Source organism: Diadema antillarum, unplaced genomic scaffold, assembly GCF_040938485.1.
Source record: "Diadema antillarum isolate AM-2024a unplaced genomic scaffold, OU_Dant_1.0 seq00000984_RagTag, whole genome shotgun sequence".
Classification (NCBI taxonomy): domain Eukaryota; kingdom Metazoa; phylum Echinodermata; class Echinoidea; order Diadematoida; family Diadematidae; genus Diadema; species Diadema antillarum.
In genome coordinates this window covers 57,478-75,794 of record NW_027271824.1, presented here as the reverse complement: position 1 = coordinate 75,794, position 18,317 = coordinate 57,478, and the positions used below count along the sequence as shown (strand labels likewise).

Here is an 18,317-nt window from a genome sequence, read left to right as displayed (position 1 = left end):
CATTGAGTAATTTTCAAGGTATAAAGAAAGAGTGTAATTACAGTATAAATAAATTTTTTGGGCATTTAAACCTGGCCTTGACCCTTAACCTTTGACCTTTGACCTTCTGGCTGGAAATTTCCAAGAGAATCTCCATTAGGTACCATAATACATGTACATCAAGTTTTAAAAATAATAATGCAAGCATTGCATATACTAGTATATGAGGGAAATAGTAAAAGTTTGACGAGTTGACCTTGACCTTTGACCCCCTGACTATTGACCCATGACCCCTAAATTCCCTAGATAATCCCTGCCAGTCAGTACATGCGTATGTACCAAGTTCCATGAAGATACATTGAACCATTTGTGAGAAAAGTGAAATTGTAACATTTTCACCTAATCTTTGACCTTCTGACCTTTGACCATATGACATGAAACTCTCTGGAGAATCTTTATGCAGTAGTACATGTCTACACTAAGTTTCAAGAAAATACCTTTGGGCATTGCATGAATATGGGGAAATAGCAACATTCATAGCATATGACCTTGACCTTTTGACCTTTGACCTCTTGCCAATGTCACTAAAATCTACTCAACTAATTGCCGTATCATACATCATCCTTGGACCAAGTTTGGTGAAAGCTGCTTCATCCAGTTTTGAGTTATCATGTAAAAAGATAAATTTTAGGATTTGAGCTTGATCTTTGACCTTTGACCTCTGTCCGATTTCACTAAAAAATCAATCAAGTAATTGTCCCACCATACATCATCCTTGGACAAAGTTTGGTAAAATTTGCTTGATCCAGTTTTGAGTTATCGCGTAAACAGATACAATTTCATGATTTGACCTTGACCTTTGACCGATTTCACCCAAAATCTAGTCAAGTAATTGCCCCATCATACTTTATACTTAGACCAAGTTTGGTAAAATTCCAGTCAATATTACTCAAGTTATTGCATAAACGAATGTGGACGGACGGACGGACGGACAAATGGACGGACAACCCGAAAACATAATGCCTCCGGCACCACTTCGTGGCGGAGGCATAAAAACTCTTTAGATCAGTACAACTCATTTCTACAGATAGGTTGGCAACTTCAAATTTACCATGCAACTTGTCATTCCTTTTAAGACCTTCTTCATCAATATTTCTTGATATCATACTTTCATAAACTTCATTTAAAGGTGGTAAAACACTTGTCATGTTTTATTTTGTATTTTTTCCTGGGAACATGCTATCACAGAGTACTGACAAAGAGCAGACTACAATGAAATATTGGGCTGAAGATCATTTGTCAGGGGCAATACATACCAACACCCAGTTTGGAATCACAAATCTGCTCACACATATATTTAAGTCAAACTAATGGAAACATTATCCTGACGATAACAATTAGTTATTTTGGAGTTTTGTTAATCCAAAGAGGAATATGGTTCATTATTCAGAAGGTTCCATAATCTGCAGGTTTGAAGAAATAAGATCTATTATCTAGAAGATGAAATATGGTTTGTTATTCCAAAGGTTCATTAATATGAATACAAAAAAGGTTTGAAATTCTGAAGGTTTATTAGTACACACCTTCTTCTTAATTTTGGATTAATGAACCTCATTTCTTTTTTGGATCAACAAACCTTTGGAATAACAAACCTTTGGAATAACGAACCTGATTTAATTTCTAGATTAACAAACCCTCTGAATAATGAACATCAACCATCCTTAGGGGGCGGATCCAAGAATTCTGTAGAGGGGAGGTGCCTTTACAAAATTAAAGGGGGCACACGCTCCCCATTTTTTTCCTTTTATTTCTTTTGTTTTGACAAAGAAATAAAGAGGGGGCATGCATCAGGTGCCCCCCCCCCCCCCCCCACCACCACCACTGCATCCTGATATTCTTATCAATATGTGCTTTCTCAGCATTTACACACATTTGAAATTCTCGTCTTAAGTCCATCTGAATGCAAAATGCATCCGTTGCTGTGTTGGGCAAGCCTCCAACAAGCTTTGGGCTTGACGAGATAACCTCAGCTACATAGAATATACAAGTGCAATATGAAAGTGGCCTATCAAGATGCTGACTCCTGCTCAATTTCACATCTGCATCCCCCATGGGAAAATTTAATCTTCATGACACTGGTTATGTCTTCCCTCTCATCAATTCCTCCTACACATATTACACAAATTCACATAATTATCTGACATAAAGAGGTAAGATTATGTCAAAACATTGTCATATTGCAGAGTACTCATTTCCATTAGAAAGACTTTTCCATCACACTTGTAGCTAAAATAGCATTGCATGAAACCTGGTACATGATTTTGAAGTGAAAGACTCTTGCTGCGGAACATACACGTAGCTATATACAGAGGAAATTGCGGATTTTAATTTCTGGAGCTAATATATACAAATAAATCTGATCATCATCACTGGAAAGCCCTATAAAAATTACACAGAAGGGCAAATGCCAACAAGTAAAAGCATGGTGCACAATGCAGAAATTGTAGCATATTTCCTCTGTTAGTGGGCTCCCTGTGTAATGTTTGCTTCAAATATTAAGGTCCCTGGTTCAATACCCATCAGCAACCTGCAGTGTGTCGGCATGGCTACTTATGGTTCACTTGAACAAAATATTTCATGAGTATCACTCGTGGGAATCTTATGTACAGGAGAGGTAATAGCAAAGACTGTGAGTAGCTCATCTCAAACTCAAAATTCGAAGGTCAAAATCAAAATTGCAAGGTCAAACTCCCTTCCTAATACACATGAATCGGTAACAACCCCTGCAGAAATCACATCAACTGAGAATATGTTGGCAATGGAGTCAACCAGACACAGAATATCAAATGAAATACAAGGATACCTAATTCAGAAACACTGGTTGCCTGAGGAAAAGAGACTATGATGATACAATTGATATAATGATGAATTTGAAATTGTGAAACAGTAGTATTTGCTGTTAATCTTAGCCCCACATATGTAAAACATGACTCTGGTTGCCAGTATAGCATTGAGTGCATCAACTAACAAGGTATGGGATGCAAACTAGGCAGATGTGGGAACACTTACAATGCCCCTTGTCACACACTCATGTTGAAGAAAAAAAAACATGAATTATGTATTTAATGACATACAGCATGAAAATGCTATGTTGCAAAGTTTCAAATGGAATGATAAACTTATCTTCTAGTCACACCCTTGAGGACCTGACTGTCCTTATGACAAAATAATCATACTGACATACATAAAATGGCTGACGTCTATTCAATATTTGGTATGGATACTATTTGAAAAGGAGAAATGACTTTGAGCAATGGGGGTACCATCTGCGTGTAAGCTGAAATACATGTAGGCCAGCTCTAGCAAATCACCATTTCTTCCAACATCCACAGCTTGGCCACTGGAATAACTGACAGACATTAAGCATCACTGTTAATAATTCTTCAATTACCATGAATGTTAAAAAGTATTTTGAGTACTACCACTCCAATTAATTTATCATTTAATATCATCAGTAACCATAGGATGTAATGTATCAGTGTAGCAGAGACAGTGTCAGCATTGAATTACCCAAGTACAAGCATCAAAGGTTCTATCATGCGATTTCATCATTACTGACATACTTAAAAGCTGATGTATCTTGTTACATGCGTACTTTGATGTATGCTCAGGCTTCTATGGATAAATATAATTGCAGGTAGCATGTTTAAGTATACATCTTTAGGTATATTGTTATTTCTAGTGGCAATATCTCAATGTTGATTGTATTACATTATTTAAGTATGATAAAAATGACCATAACAATAATTATGATGATAATGAAAATAATGATAAAATAAAATAAATGATAGGATATGACAACTATCACTACTATTACAAGTATATGTAATAGTAATTGAAATCTACTTTCATTGCCATCATTATCACTGACTCAGCATGATTGACTCAAATCATCACTACCTAACATTTAGTATCCACTATGATGTTGCACTCATAAAAGTTTTAAAGTATAGGAAATCTTGAAAAAAAAAACCTGTCATTTTAAGGGGCACGATTGCTGTAATTTTATGCATACCTAACACTTTCACTAACATTGCAAATGTTGTGTTGTCATACTGAATATAACAGAAAGTTGATAGAGTTGACATGAATCTGCATCTGTAAATACTTGATACATACGAGAACTACTATCTATAGAAAACTAGGAGCTGGACTTCAAAATGCACCAAACTGTGTCATGTATGAATAAATGTAAGAATTCCTGATAACATAGGCATGTATCTGCCAGGTTGGTGGGCTTCCAAAAGTGAGAGGGATTTGATTTTACATACACCTAATGATTCTTCAAGAAAAAACAAAAAGGATGGTGGGATTGCCATAAAAAATATACAGCTCAACAACAGCAAATGCATTCAAAAAAAAATCTGGCAGGATTGCTAATAGCACAGCATAGTTCAAAGGAAGGAAAAAAACATGTTCAATTCTCCTTAACACTCAAAGCAAGGGATGTTACAGTCTGGTGGTACAACACTGTATATACTTTTTGTAACTTTATGACTGCAAAGGAGGCTGTAACTATACATTAGGCATGGAGAATGGTGTCTTTAATCACCCCTGATCCAAGCATTACAGTGGCAAAATCAAAAAATGAAGAAATATAACACCAACTGACAAATTACGGCCATATACTGTCTTGACAAGTGACACTAGGTGGAAAGTGATTGACAGTGTGGGCGTGTCCTATTGCAGTCAAAACAAAATGCCATACAGATGGTTTTGTTTTATTAGATAGGTACCTTACCATGATTGTAGGCCTAATTGGTCTTTCTCTTTCAAACCTGCACTCCATGTAGGCTTAAATACCTATACACACAATAAACTGGCCAAGACCAATGCAAGTGTTTAAACATCTGACATAGACAACAGCATTGTTATTGACTGGCCTGTATTGTTTGGGTAAGTGGTGTTTTTGCTTTTGCTTAATTTTGATGGAACTATAATGCCCTTGTAAGGGCAGCATTCCAACCATATTCATCTATGCAATGTTCACTCCATGAAGTGTATTATGCTGCCCCTTCAATATGTTTGCTTGTTTTGTTTTTGTTTGTTTGATCATTTTCCATCTGAGAAGATGGCTGGATAGCCCATAATTCAGCTACACTATAGCTGGTCTTCCATGGTGTCCAGTTGGATGTTAGGCGGGACCACTTCACCCTGCTCTTTTCGATGAATGAACGAATAAAGCGTATTGAATGTTAGTACACTAGCACCGTTGCCTTTACAGTGTGAAACACATATAAACAGATGTGACCGCATCTTGAAGGGGAATCTCTACCCTGTTGAATACTCCTGGTGATTCTAAGAAAACAGAGCCCTCTATGTTGGCAGATTGCAGTAAATGGCTTCATCCTCGTCCTCGTTATCTGCACTGCCATCCCTCTGTCCCTCTGAGCCTTGCCTCATGTTGTTGTTGAGGGCAGGCTTCGCAGAAGTATGCCCAACTGCGTCTGCCTTCATGACGTCGGCATTCTGGAAGGAGCTAAAGTCTGCAATGTTTGACAGAGAAAAACAACATTTAGAATCAGAATTTATGATTTGCTTCATCTCCTTTAATAAACAGTTGCAGAACATAAGTCTCATCTCTTTATGAATACCAACAGTAACTCAAAAGCAAAGAATATTAATGCACTAACTACGCATTTTCAATTTCGGTCAAAGAGTAACCAATACCATCTGTGTAGTGGAATACTGAAACCGGTGAAGCATTGTACATTGTAGGTACAGTAGCTTTGCTACAGGTGCTGAAGCATATAGTGCAAAATGTCTGACAAATTGTTTGCCTCAAATGCACAACCATTTGGACTTAATATGAATTCTGCAAATTGCACAATGAAACTTTGTGTGAGAAACAAAAGAAAACAAAAACAATAATCTTTGTATTGCCATTCACAGCACAGTACATGGATGTAACATATATGTCACTTTGAAGCAAAAAAAAAAAAAATAGTAGAAAAGGCAAATTACTTAAAATCTCTAATCTTCCTCTGAAAAGGAAAGATACTGGTACTGGTAGACAATTTAATGAAAAAAATGCAAACATCATAATTGTTAAAATCATTTATCTTTCATGCAAGAAAGAATGAAAAAAGAAAGAAAGAGAATCATCCCATGTATGTTTACATGGCCTCACTACAGCATGCTGTGCAAGATATCTCAATGTGATATCCAAAGTACAATTTTGATGACAGGGTGGTAAAGATGTAGGCAATAATCATTAACTGAAAACAAACATGACCAATGTCAATGCTTTCATATGACACTTTCTGATCACACAATCTGAAATGCTACGAGAAACAGGTGCTCACAATCTTGCAAGCAGCGTACTGTATACGCCATATATTTCGTGAGTCTAAATTTTCATGAATCAGGTATTCCCAACGATATCGTGACTATTCGTGAGTGGTTAAATTCGCGATCGCAGAATCTTGTACTGAACGGAGAAGTGTACATGCATATGTCACATCCACATCGGGATCAGAGTCAATATTTTTGCGTGTCTTTAATTTCGCGAATAGCACCTGACTCGCAAAATTCGGGAAAATAAAAACCTCGCAAAATATTCGGCATATACAGTATTTCTGACACATTATGACTACAGCCCTCTGCTATTCTTGCATTTACATGAAACGAAAGAAACACAAATTATACAGACTACAAGCAGGAAGAAAAGAAGATTAAAATGGAGAATATTCCATACATGGAATACGTGCAAGGAGAAATAGCACATAAAAGGAAGATGAAAGTTGAGATGAAAGTTGAAATAAGCTTATTTGAAAACCCAGTGAGAAGAAATAGTTGATAATCTTTAGAAAGTGTGATAAACTGCTTTGAATTCTGAGCAGTGAATTCTGTGAAGCATTGCAAAAGTACTACACCCATACACTCAAAGGTAAGACTTTCTTTGAACTTCTCAAACATGAAACACCTACTAAAATCAACCACACACTCAGTGTATTTGAGAAGCTGTAGTAAAACATACACAAAAAACATGCAACAAATAGCCAAGAAATATAACATACTGTTGTATCTTAAAGCCAAATTTTGTTTATTTGGTTCTGACAGGCCTTATAATAACGTTCAAGTGCCACACTGTATGCTCAGTGAAAGTAAACAAATTTCACAGATAGATATAGAGCCTCTGAATGTATTCACGTACACTGGAAACTTCATCAAAATTACAGATATCTACTCTCAGAGTGTACCCAAAACATCAAGAACTACTTTGAGTCTTGTCCATATCAATGAGAAACCTATGATCATGATGCAAATTTATCAGGTCTGTTTTCAACAAGCTCATTACCAATGCTAAAATGCAAATAATATGTAAACATCATGAAGGCTGATCAGTGACTATTAATTTTGAATTTTGAATGTTACATTCAAATTGAGCCACTTTCTTTAACTCTATGTATGCCAGTGTTGGTTTGGGGGGGGGGGGGGGGGGAGGGGGTGTGCTTTTTAGCAAAATATTAATTCATGCAAACTTGGAAAGCCTTCAACTGAGTCAGGCATGCAAATGTGGCACATAAAGAGTAAATCCAGTTCTTCCAAGCTAAATGACAATAATTTAACACATGCATAATCATGCACGTTTTTATTGTCATTCTTGTACAGAACAAGTTGGCAGCATTCTATGAGAAGCACAATGTGATGATCATGCAAGCAAACATTAACAGAACTCACAATTTCCCATAATTGCAACAAATAAAGAAGTAACTTAACAAATAGCATAGAGCAAATGAGTCATGTTTCAGGCAAACATTGAAGGTTTTTTCTTTTTTATCTTCTTCATCTTTTTTTTTTGTGTGTGGAATAAATAATAGAATGATAATTAAATAATAATTAAAGAATAACATTTTGTAATTGTGAAATTTTGGTGGCCCGAGAAAGATATTTGGTGGCCTGAAATAAAAGCAACATAATGCTCCATTTTGAAATTCTTAGTTGTCAGATTGGGCCACCAAAAGAAAACGTTTTTTGAAATTTGGTGGCCCGACATATATTTTCAGTGGCGCAAGCCCTGCTGTACAATATAGTATGCAAAGAGCCCATCTTTAATTATCTGATCAAAATACTATTTGGACACACATTCCCTTACAATCAATGTCATACGTCTTTCAAATATTCCTAAAGCTTTAAACCTGTCTGTGGTTTTAATATTCATTTACTAAACACTGATGATATCAAATAAACAAACTGCTTTGCATATTTTTGATAAATCTATGTTAATCGTAATTTCAAATGATGCAGCAAGCACTGCCCTGATTCTAAAATATGTGCTTGAACAAGGGATTAACACTAGCATGATCTTTTGATTAGCAAAAATAGATAAGTAAGCTAAAAAGTCAATTTTAGTGTTTTCAACTGCCTGTGCATTCAGACTAAAAGGCAAGAAGACCACTTTTCAGATAATTGCATTCATAAAGACCACCTGTTTTTAAAAGCCATTGCTCTGTTTCTATTGGATGGTCTAAAGCAAGTTTGAAAGCAACTGTGCACTGATCATTCATGCAGTGAAGGGACCTTGATATTGTCTTCTACACTTCATAGACTTGATGAGTAGCAGCTAAATGGTGAATATGTGCATGCTTGGCATTATCAATACTGCTTCCTGTGCACAGATGAAAGAATATCATGGGTTTCAAAGCACCAACATGCACTAAAAAAAAAAAAAAAAAACAGATGGAAAAAAAGTGTCTGAATCTTAAAGATTCACAGACAAGAGATGTAGACCTATAGCCAAAATGCATCAAAGCACCAAGAAACCACTTATTTGTATCATTCCCACTAGCACTTGCCAGGGCTACACAACCTGGCCTTCGTATGGCCCTTTGTGTGTTCATGGTTTACCTCACTTCCTGGGAATGTGTGGAACGAAGCCGTCTGATTTGGCACAAGAATGAAAATACAACAAATAGCAAACATGAGCTGTTATATAAGGCTCTATAGAAACATAGGTTTAAGAGCTATGAGTTGATGGAGTGTATGAGTTAATTGCCTAGTAGAGTGCAACCTAAGTCATAAAGGAAGCAGTTTAGATGAAAGCTGATATTAGTGCTGCGAAGGTATCATGAGTACAATACCATGCCTTTGAAGGTCATCACTGCCAACGACTAGAGACATGTAGGTTTTGTGCCATGAGTATGTAATATGTCTGTGTGCGCTGTACTGCATAGTATCCCAATAAAACACTCTTCACTAAAGTGACAACACTGTACAAGTATAAAAGCTAACAGTGCATCAAATAAAACTCTTGTGGTTTTTTTTGCCCAAATCTGATCTTTCATATATACTTGGAATGCATACTGAAGCTATTAACATGCTAAAACACAAGCAGGACTTTTTTCCCTCTCCAACAATGCCTTAGTGGGCTTTGAGATCTTAGTAAGCTATAGTTGAGTCCCAGTCATAATTTGAGCTCTGTTTTAGCTCTTTTACACTCAAAACAAAACAAAAATGATGTTCAGAATTTTTGAATGAAATGAACAATCAGTAAATCAAACCATTTATGCAAAGTTACAGAATGTATGTGATAAGAAAATGGCAGAATTAAATTGGTATGAATTATGGAGTCCTTTATTCTGAAGAGGGTAAAAATGACTTAATGGACAACCAGTCTGTATTCACTGGATATGAATAAGGACCACATACTGGGGCATCCTTACAAGAAGCAAACAAAATGTCCTACAATGCAATCTACCACTAATCATTTGAAATGACTACAAACTAGAAGAGACAGAGAGACAGCAGCCATTCTGACCACAAAAAAAGCACCTACAAAAATCAAGTGCTCAGAGTACTGGATGGATTCCTACAAAATTCCAGCTATGATTAATTTTTTCATCAGTCCCTCTCACACCTGTCAAAAACTGAACAAGCTAAAAACTTAAAAAGAGAAAATAAATATTTTCCTTTTCCCAGAAAACACATTGAAATAATCTCTGAAGAAATTGCACTCTGCAACAGTCATTTATTTCCTTTGGTTACCACTAGATTTCTTTTCCGCACAGTTGAAAGTCCATGTCAGCAAAAGAAATTTGTATCATTTTATCATCAGAGAAAAAACAAAATTAAAGTCTTTTATCATCTAATTTCCAGGCTTGTTTTGCAGAAAAATAATAACAATTAATAAATTTGAAAGAGTAGCCTTCAGTTAGGATATGAAATAGCTGTTCTATTGTCAAAGGCATAAGGCTAGGAAGATTATGCTAAGTATTTGTAAGGAACATAATATCCCCAAGAAGCAATTCATATTTAGAACACAGAGTATGAAAAAATGTGCAGATAAGACAAAACAGTCCATAAAAATATAAAAAGTGTAAATAACGTTCACCATCATGAAAAAAAACCCAAGCAATATGACATCCTTTGAAAACCATAGAATATATTTCTAGTTTAAATTACTAAAATGTCTTGAGTTACATAAGCAAGAAATATCAGCTTTTCATGATTATGGGAAATGGAGCACATAAATCCTGATTCCGCACAAGATACACCAACTATATTGTGTGTGCTGTCCACAGCAGAATATGATGAGCACTGCTATTACAACAGCAACATCAGCATCGCATGACTGTGCTTTTACCTGCAGAAGTCCACGGGAATGTGCAGAATTGTAAGATTTACTGATGGTGGAAATGATTAACCCTGAACAATTATCATCATATCTTCTCTGTCCCTCAACTTGTCACTTAATAGCAGCATTGATTCATTTTTCATTCCACTAGAGGCGATTTGCATTCTAGGATTACAAGAATGCAAGTTATGATTTGACTGCTAAGCATTTTCTAAAGGTGAAAAGCTCATATAGACTCTGCGCTAAACAATTAACCAGTATTAAACCAAAACTTATTTTGGTTACTAGTGGTAACATCACTGTGTAATGAGAGCAGCAGGCAATAGAGAAGGCAGCATTTGTAATTTGCAGTGCATTTAAAATATACAAAAAACAAACACAAAACCTACAGCACTAGAGAGGTTTATCACGTGTTGTGTGTCATGATACATCTTGTGCGCTGCCTTCAAGGCCCATATATTCAGATTCAGACATTCGCACCCTTAAGGGTCCTATGGAGAAGAATTCAGATGAAACTTGTCAATGACATCATTGTACAATATCTTTACTGGCAATGGAACTAGGACTCTGCTGCAGTAACAGTTCATTCAAAAATCAAATTCTTTAAGAAATTTATATTGATAAGCATAATATTATGTTCCAAATGCTCAATCCTGATCGGTTGAAAGTAAATATTCTGAATCATCAACTGGTTGAGTTAAAAGAGAATGTCTTACGCAGTGGGGCCAGGCTCCATCAAATTGAGGGAAAAATCTTCATATTCTGCTAACACAATAGTACAAATACAATAAGTCTGGCCCACCTGGTCTAAACACAGACTTGCATGATATATATAGTATGATTACTTTTAAGAACTTCCAAAGTTTAGCTGGGGGTGATTATCTAATTCACTCAAACTCATATAGTAGATGAAAAAAAAAAAACTAGAGTAAATTCAGAAAGAAGGTTTTTTTTTTTTCACTGCATTGTAAAGCTACCATAGGCAAAAACTTGGTATGTGCAAAAAGCTTGTCCTGTAAAAATTGGTGCTTCAGTAAGGGAAAAAAAACCAAATGCACTCATGGGTGAAATATAAGTGCCCAATAGAGACTGGCCTTGGTTCCAGGCTGTTCCCTGCAATCATATTAAGTTTTGCATGGAACAACCTTACAAGAACATTGATTTTCCATGGTTTGAATTCACATTCCATTCTTTCCCAAATAGACAAAAGTATGATAAGTAAAAACAGTTGTCTTTATAAAAGGTCCATCAACCATGCTGTCATTCTGACAGCACTTCACACCACATGTTACTACACAGGCCACTGGAATCAAACCCAAACCAGTGTCGTCGCTCCCATCCCTGGCGCCCCCCCCCCCCCCCCCCCCCCCCCACCATAACATTTCCACATGACATAGATGGGATGACACTTTGTGCCAACATGCTTGATCATAAGTTAGTCTCAGAAGAATAATAAGAATTTGTCTGGAACCAAGGCTACTTGTGAGAAATTGCAAGCATAACAGAAACACCTTAAAGGTTTATTAAATTTGATGTGGGAAGTCTTAGGAAATGTGAGGTACTCTGTGAAGGCGTTCCTTTGATTTATTTATTTGGCTGCACAAAAAACTAAACTACCTTTCATGTGCAAAAAATCATAATTTAAGAAGGGAAGAATGTTTGATTGGAGTTCTACACCACATGCTCACAGTTTAGACATTTTCTCACGATCCCCCGAACAAAAGTGGGACTGATATCTAGCTCTGGTGCTACAGGTAAGGTAAAGAAGAAAAATCAGAAAGATTTCACAGTTTTCACTTCAACACAACACAAATTTTCTGCAGAAAAGAAATATCCAAGAACGAAGGCTTTAAGCTCTTGATTTTGATGACAACACAAGGGCCCCATTTCATAAAAAGTTGATATAATAGCAACTCTTGCTGGAATGGCAATTGTCATGATGGTAAAAAACAAGAATTCAGATTCTGATTGGCTGTTGCCATGGGAAGGTGTCATTCCAGCAAGAGTTGCTAAATCATATCAACTTTTATGAAATGAGGCCCTGATTACCACTTTATGTGAAGCATTCAATTCATAGCATAAAGTATTTTTAATAGAGAGCTGACTATGATTGGTATATTTAGTACAATTCACCCTTCACAAGGAAGATGAATATTCAGCAAAAAGTTTAGTAACAGGTGCTCAAATCATCTTATGAGGTAGGTATTTGTTTGGACGTTCAATGGTAATTTTCTCAATCCAATTAACTTTACACAAATCACAAATGACTATGATTGCACTTTCCTGTTCATGGAGAGAATCACAATTCTCATTATAATTTGAAAGAAAAAAACAGTCATGTAAGGATCACATCAGATTAATTTTAAGGACTGCAATCACACTCTAGTGAGAAAATAATCAGATTAAAGGTTTAATGAAGTGCTGTAAACTATGTTATTTATGATGTCTATCAATACAGTATGTATCTCAGATCTTCACTGTTTCTAAGGGTAGGAGCTTTCACTAAATACTCCATAGTCTGGAAATAGTACACTCTAAAGATTCTCCTCACTTAATCACAGCCATTGACTTGTCATTGATCCATTATACCTGCTGAGTTAAAAAAAAAAAAAAAACCAGCAGCTACTTTTCTCACCAAAAAATCAAATTATGATGCGTTAATTCACATCAAATCCAAACAGCATTGTGCTAACCTGACCAATCCCTAGTAGAAATTATGCTGCACCCACATTCAAAGACCTCTTTCAAAGACCTTTCACACAATACGTATACTACCTAAACAGTATTTGTTAGGTTTTGCAGCCTGAAATGTAGACTAACCCTGCCACACAGTAGTCTCCATCCGAGTCATCTGCATCATCACTGTCCCTCTCATACACCTGTGAGTAGTAGACTCCTCTGCCAGGCTCGGGCTCGGGTTCATAGGTTGACAGAATCGCTGACCCATTTTTATTTAGTGTTGATGTCTTTGAAGCTGGGGGTGTGTGAAAAGTTGTGATTATACTTATCTTGCCTCTCTCCATGTCTTTGGCATTACTACAGGAGGTATATGCCGACAAATAATCTTTTTTTTTTCACACTTTCTTTCTATTTGTCATCCAAGGTGGAGTAATTTCAGCCCCTGTTATTTTACGTTGATGCAGAGTTTGGCAGAAGAATAACAGTTCAAATGATGACGCTGAGATTGGTCAAGATATTCACATATACTTCAAGGTAATTTGTGAGTCAAATGTGGCTTTGTTTGTTTATTTCGTTTTTCCAAACTCTGAAACTCTTTTCCTCCAAGATAAAGCAAATCAGACCTCTTCTCTGGGGTCTTTCAATATCCTTCCAATCTTTATCCTCGAACATTACATCATTCATATTCATTCGCCTCTCACATGACTTTGAAGTAAATCACTTTTCCGATACTTCGCAGATGATTAACTCATGAGAGTATGCCATCGAGGTGTTACATCAATTTTTAAGTGCTCTCTCATTATATTCCTGTTCACTACTAAAACATGGCCATACCTGTCAAAGCCATACAGATACACAGACTAAATACTTTGGGTAAAATATATACAGCTTCCTTATGATCTTACCTACACATCCCCAAGGATATTCTAATCCTCCCCTCCTCCCCCCCCCCCCCCCCCCCGATAAAATCAAAAAATCTCCGCACAATGTAGAATACAGCTTGTACCTGCATTCATGTCTTCATAAAGTCCACCGCTATCATCAGCTTGGTCCGCGACTGTCTCCTGCTCCGTACTATTGTTCCTTGGAATGGGCATTGGTTTGTCCCTCCCCGGAGAAGATGCCGGCTTCGGCTGGGCTTAGGCTTGGGTTTTATGTCCAGGGCGGGCTTGGGGAGTGGTGCTGGCTTTCGCTTCAACATGGCTGCCTCCTTCTCTTTGCGGTTGGCGTCATTCTTCCTGTCCCGCCAGCAAAAGTCCTCCCCCTCCACACCGTCGAAGCTGTTGTTTGAAGGCAACACGCGAGGGAGCCTTACGGGGAGTCGCCTTCCCGATCCCGGTACTGCCACTGCTGGCGCTGGAGTCTGTGGAGCTCCGAGAGTGTCCAGGTGGCATCCGAGCTTCTTCCAGGTCACTGGTGTCCTCAATGACAACCATGTAATCTCCTGAAAACAGAGATGGCAAGTCAAAGATGCATGAAGAAACACACAGACTTTGGGAGGGCGGTTTTTGTTATTTGTATTGAATTGTATGATATTTGTTGAAGAATCTGCTGTGCGAATTGATGCATGACCATGGGATTAAACTCAGTTTCTGTTATATATACTTTTTTCTACTAGGTCAGAATACTCTTTTGTGCACTAGAACTGTGCATATCTCATGTTTGAAGCATAGAGCCTTCACTAGAATAAACACAAGAGAACAGTAAAAACTGGAAAGAAAATAAAAGCAAAGATTATGAATCAACAAACTAAGCTGGTACTAACATCTAATTGCAGTTAAGTACCACACACAGATGGATCAGTAATTTTAATGATTCAAATTACTCATAACTAAGCATGACAATTCAGCTGCAAGGACTTGGTGACTAGGATCCCTTGACCTGTTTCTTAGATGATGCTGATATCTTTGCAAAAGTATAACAAGATTCACATGGGCAAAGTGCCAAGTATGGGTCACTATAGAGAGTCATATCTCACCAGGAATCTTTGAGGTGCCAGCATTGGATCAGAGGGGAGGGTCAAAGACTCCTGTCTAGGGGGGACCCTGGGACCCCCTCCACCACTAAGAGGGAGCTCAGAGAGCTGAGGGGCGAGGTACTCCTCTTCTTGACCCTCTAGGCTGGTGTTATGCCCCTTCCCAAAGTATTCTTCATTGGGAATCTGGTAGTCATGGTCCTCATCAGACTCATCTGAGATACCCATGTCATTTCCTCCTTGGTAGACTCCACCTGGAATGGGGTTGGGGTTGTGGGGTGTGGAGGTAAAGGGGGAGAGGTTATAGGGATGGGTATGTTAGTTGACTGGTGTGGTCAAAACTTTTTGTGGAGACTACAAACTTCATATGACATGATTTTGTTTCCACTTGTGGGTTGGAAGCCCTTTTAGCAGGTACTGATTTTCAAAGGGGTCCCATGCATGATAATCTTGAAAACATACATGTACAATAATTAATGTAGATGACAACAATGTATCATACATACAAAATAACAAATGAACACATAAATCAATTCAAAAGATCAAAACCATTTCTAAGGCCAATTATTTTGCAGTAATAACAACATGAGACTAACAAATAAAGATGCTACTGAGAAAAAAGATTGAGAGCCTGAAACACATGCAATCTGGAAAAAACAAAAACAAAAACAAAAACAAAACCCACACACATACACTGAGTTCACATTGAACACAGAGAATCAAAATCTTCTTGAACCTGATACCAACTAAAACAAGATAGCTGTTCTTTTCATTTTAGAGATAAGTATAGATTTTTTGAATTGATTAGATGCACAAGTTAATCAAAAGATAGAGTGTAGTGTTCTGCACTGGATAACACTGTCACAGGAAAAAAAAAACAAAAACAAAAACAAAAACCAAACATGTCCACATTTTGAATGTGATGTATTTGTGATGTATTTGTGCTTCTGCTGCTCTATGTGAAGGAGATATCACCAAAGTCAAAATGAAAAAAAAAATCTTTAGATCTGAAATCAGCATTTTTGTAATTCACATTTCAATCCATGAAACCTGCATCACGCCATGAAACATGTAATTACAGTACGCAGCTATAGATGTAAAGGACAAGATACTGTATTTGGGAAGATTAACACCACTATCCCCTTGACAAGTGGCAGTTAGAAGACATTCTATCTAGTCTACGATCTACTTCTTGCTTAGGATATTTTAGGCACCTAACATGCTGTAATGTGCTGGGAATACAAACAGGAATCCGCCAAATTTAGCCACTTTAGCTGGTGACAATAAGCTCCAGACAAAATCGGGACAGAGAGAGATAGGGGCAGTGAGGAAAAAGGAAGTATGTGGTAGTCAAACTCACTGCAATGTGATTGTAATCATATCCCTGGAGAATGTGAATGTTCATTGCATGCTGGCAGTGAATCATGCAGCCCCTTTATAGTATAACCCTTCTCTCCTTACTTGAAGAAGTTGAGAGAAGACACCAGACAAGGCACATTCTTCTGTACTATAATCTCTCTTTTGTTGTTGTTGTCGTTGTTGTTGTTGTCACTCATCTTATACCAGTAGTTTCGATTAGATTTCTATTTGGGCATGCATTAAATTCAGATTATTTTTCCTCTTTTGCAATACATACAATGCATACAACTGCACTATAAACAGGGCAGGGGAAAAAAAACCAAACCTTCAACAGAGACTGTTTTGGTGAAACAAGTTATATCTTCCCGGACAAAAAGAATCTATTAGCTTGTAATCATATTTTATGATAATACAGTATTTTTTTGTCCATAAAATGGTTAGACAGACACTTTCATCAATCAAAATATCAATGCACCCAGTAGATACAAATTTAGATGGATATATTGGGAATATGTCACAAAATATTTTTACAAGATTTTTTTCATAGAAGGGAAGAGATATGCAAGTACATAGCCAATGTTTGGCATACAAAAAATGGAGCACTGCACTACACAGTGGGAAAAGATTATGTTTCTCTCTCATCAACGGAACTGTACATGGCAAGTCAAAGATTTCTTTCATTGGACAACCATGATCAGAATGACAGCCAAAGAATATTATGATATTCTATTCACACACTGGATGGATCATTCTGGATGCACTAAATCCTTGCTCCCCACATCTATTTTCCTGCACCTCTCTTTGTCCTTACGTAACTCCAAGGTTAGTGACACCAATCCAGTGAACAGGTGGCTTACGTGCTGGTGTGGATCCGTGCATTCTCCTACCTGCCCCTAGCGATGGGGAAGGGTTGCTAGGGATAGCGGGGGGAGACGCGCGATGGAGCGTTCTGCTCTGTTGGGGGCTCGGAGGAATTGAACTGTTTGACGATGAGTCCAGTGAGTGGGAGAAGGAGGAGGTTCTTGTTCCCAGACCGAAGCAGCGTGAGCGGTCAAGAGTCCCATCTCGCGGGGGCAGCTGCATCTGAAGTGCTCTGAACACATCCTCAACTGTTGACACACCATCTGTTCATACCGATCACATCAAATCACACTTTTGATTAATACACAGCACTGACTTTACTACGCTAGGGTCATCTATGGAAAAGCACTCCCATTCATGCAAGCTACTGTAAAACTAGACATTTTCACATGCGTGAAACTTTTGTGAATTTCGTGAGGAGCCAAAATTCATTAAAAGCAATTTAAAGTTCTTGACAGTTCTTGTATACACAATGATTTGTGCATTGAATGCCACTGAGACTTCATGAAAGTTTTGTGCTGGAAATGTTTCTAGTTTCACAGTATCTGACACACATAAAAATGTTGCAAAAGTAAAAGTTAATGCTAACATGGGGCAGTATTGCAAAATGTGAGGGGACATTTAAAAAGATATGCTACTATTGAATAGTCATATGTATCAAAACAAATCTTTCTTTGGAAATGCATAATGTAATTAGCTTAAGAATTTTATCATCAGATCAGTCTGGGCCTCAATAAGGCACATACTGGTGAAATATGCACATTTCATGACCTGCACATCACATTTTCTCTTCAAGATATTTCATATCAGGTAAGTTCTGGAAGATCT

The 18,317-nt window shown here is 37.3% G+C and overlaps 1 pseudogene; it reads right to left on the bottom strand.

Annotated features, from left to right (window-relative positions):
- Window positions 1-5,304: 5,304 nt before the first annotated feature.
- LOC139742180 (uncharacterized) overlaps window positions 5,305-18,317 on the bottom strand; it is a 46,413-nt pseudogene continuing 33,400 nt past the window's right edge.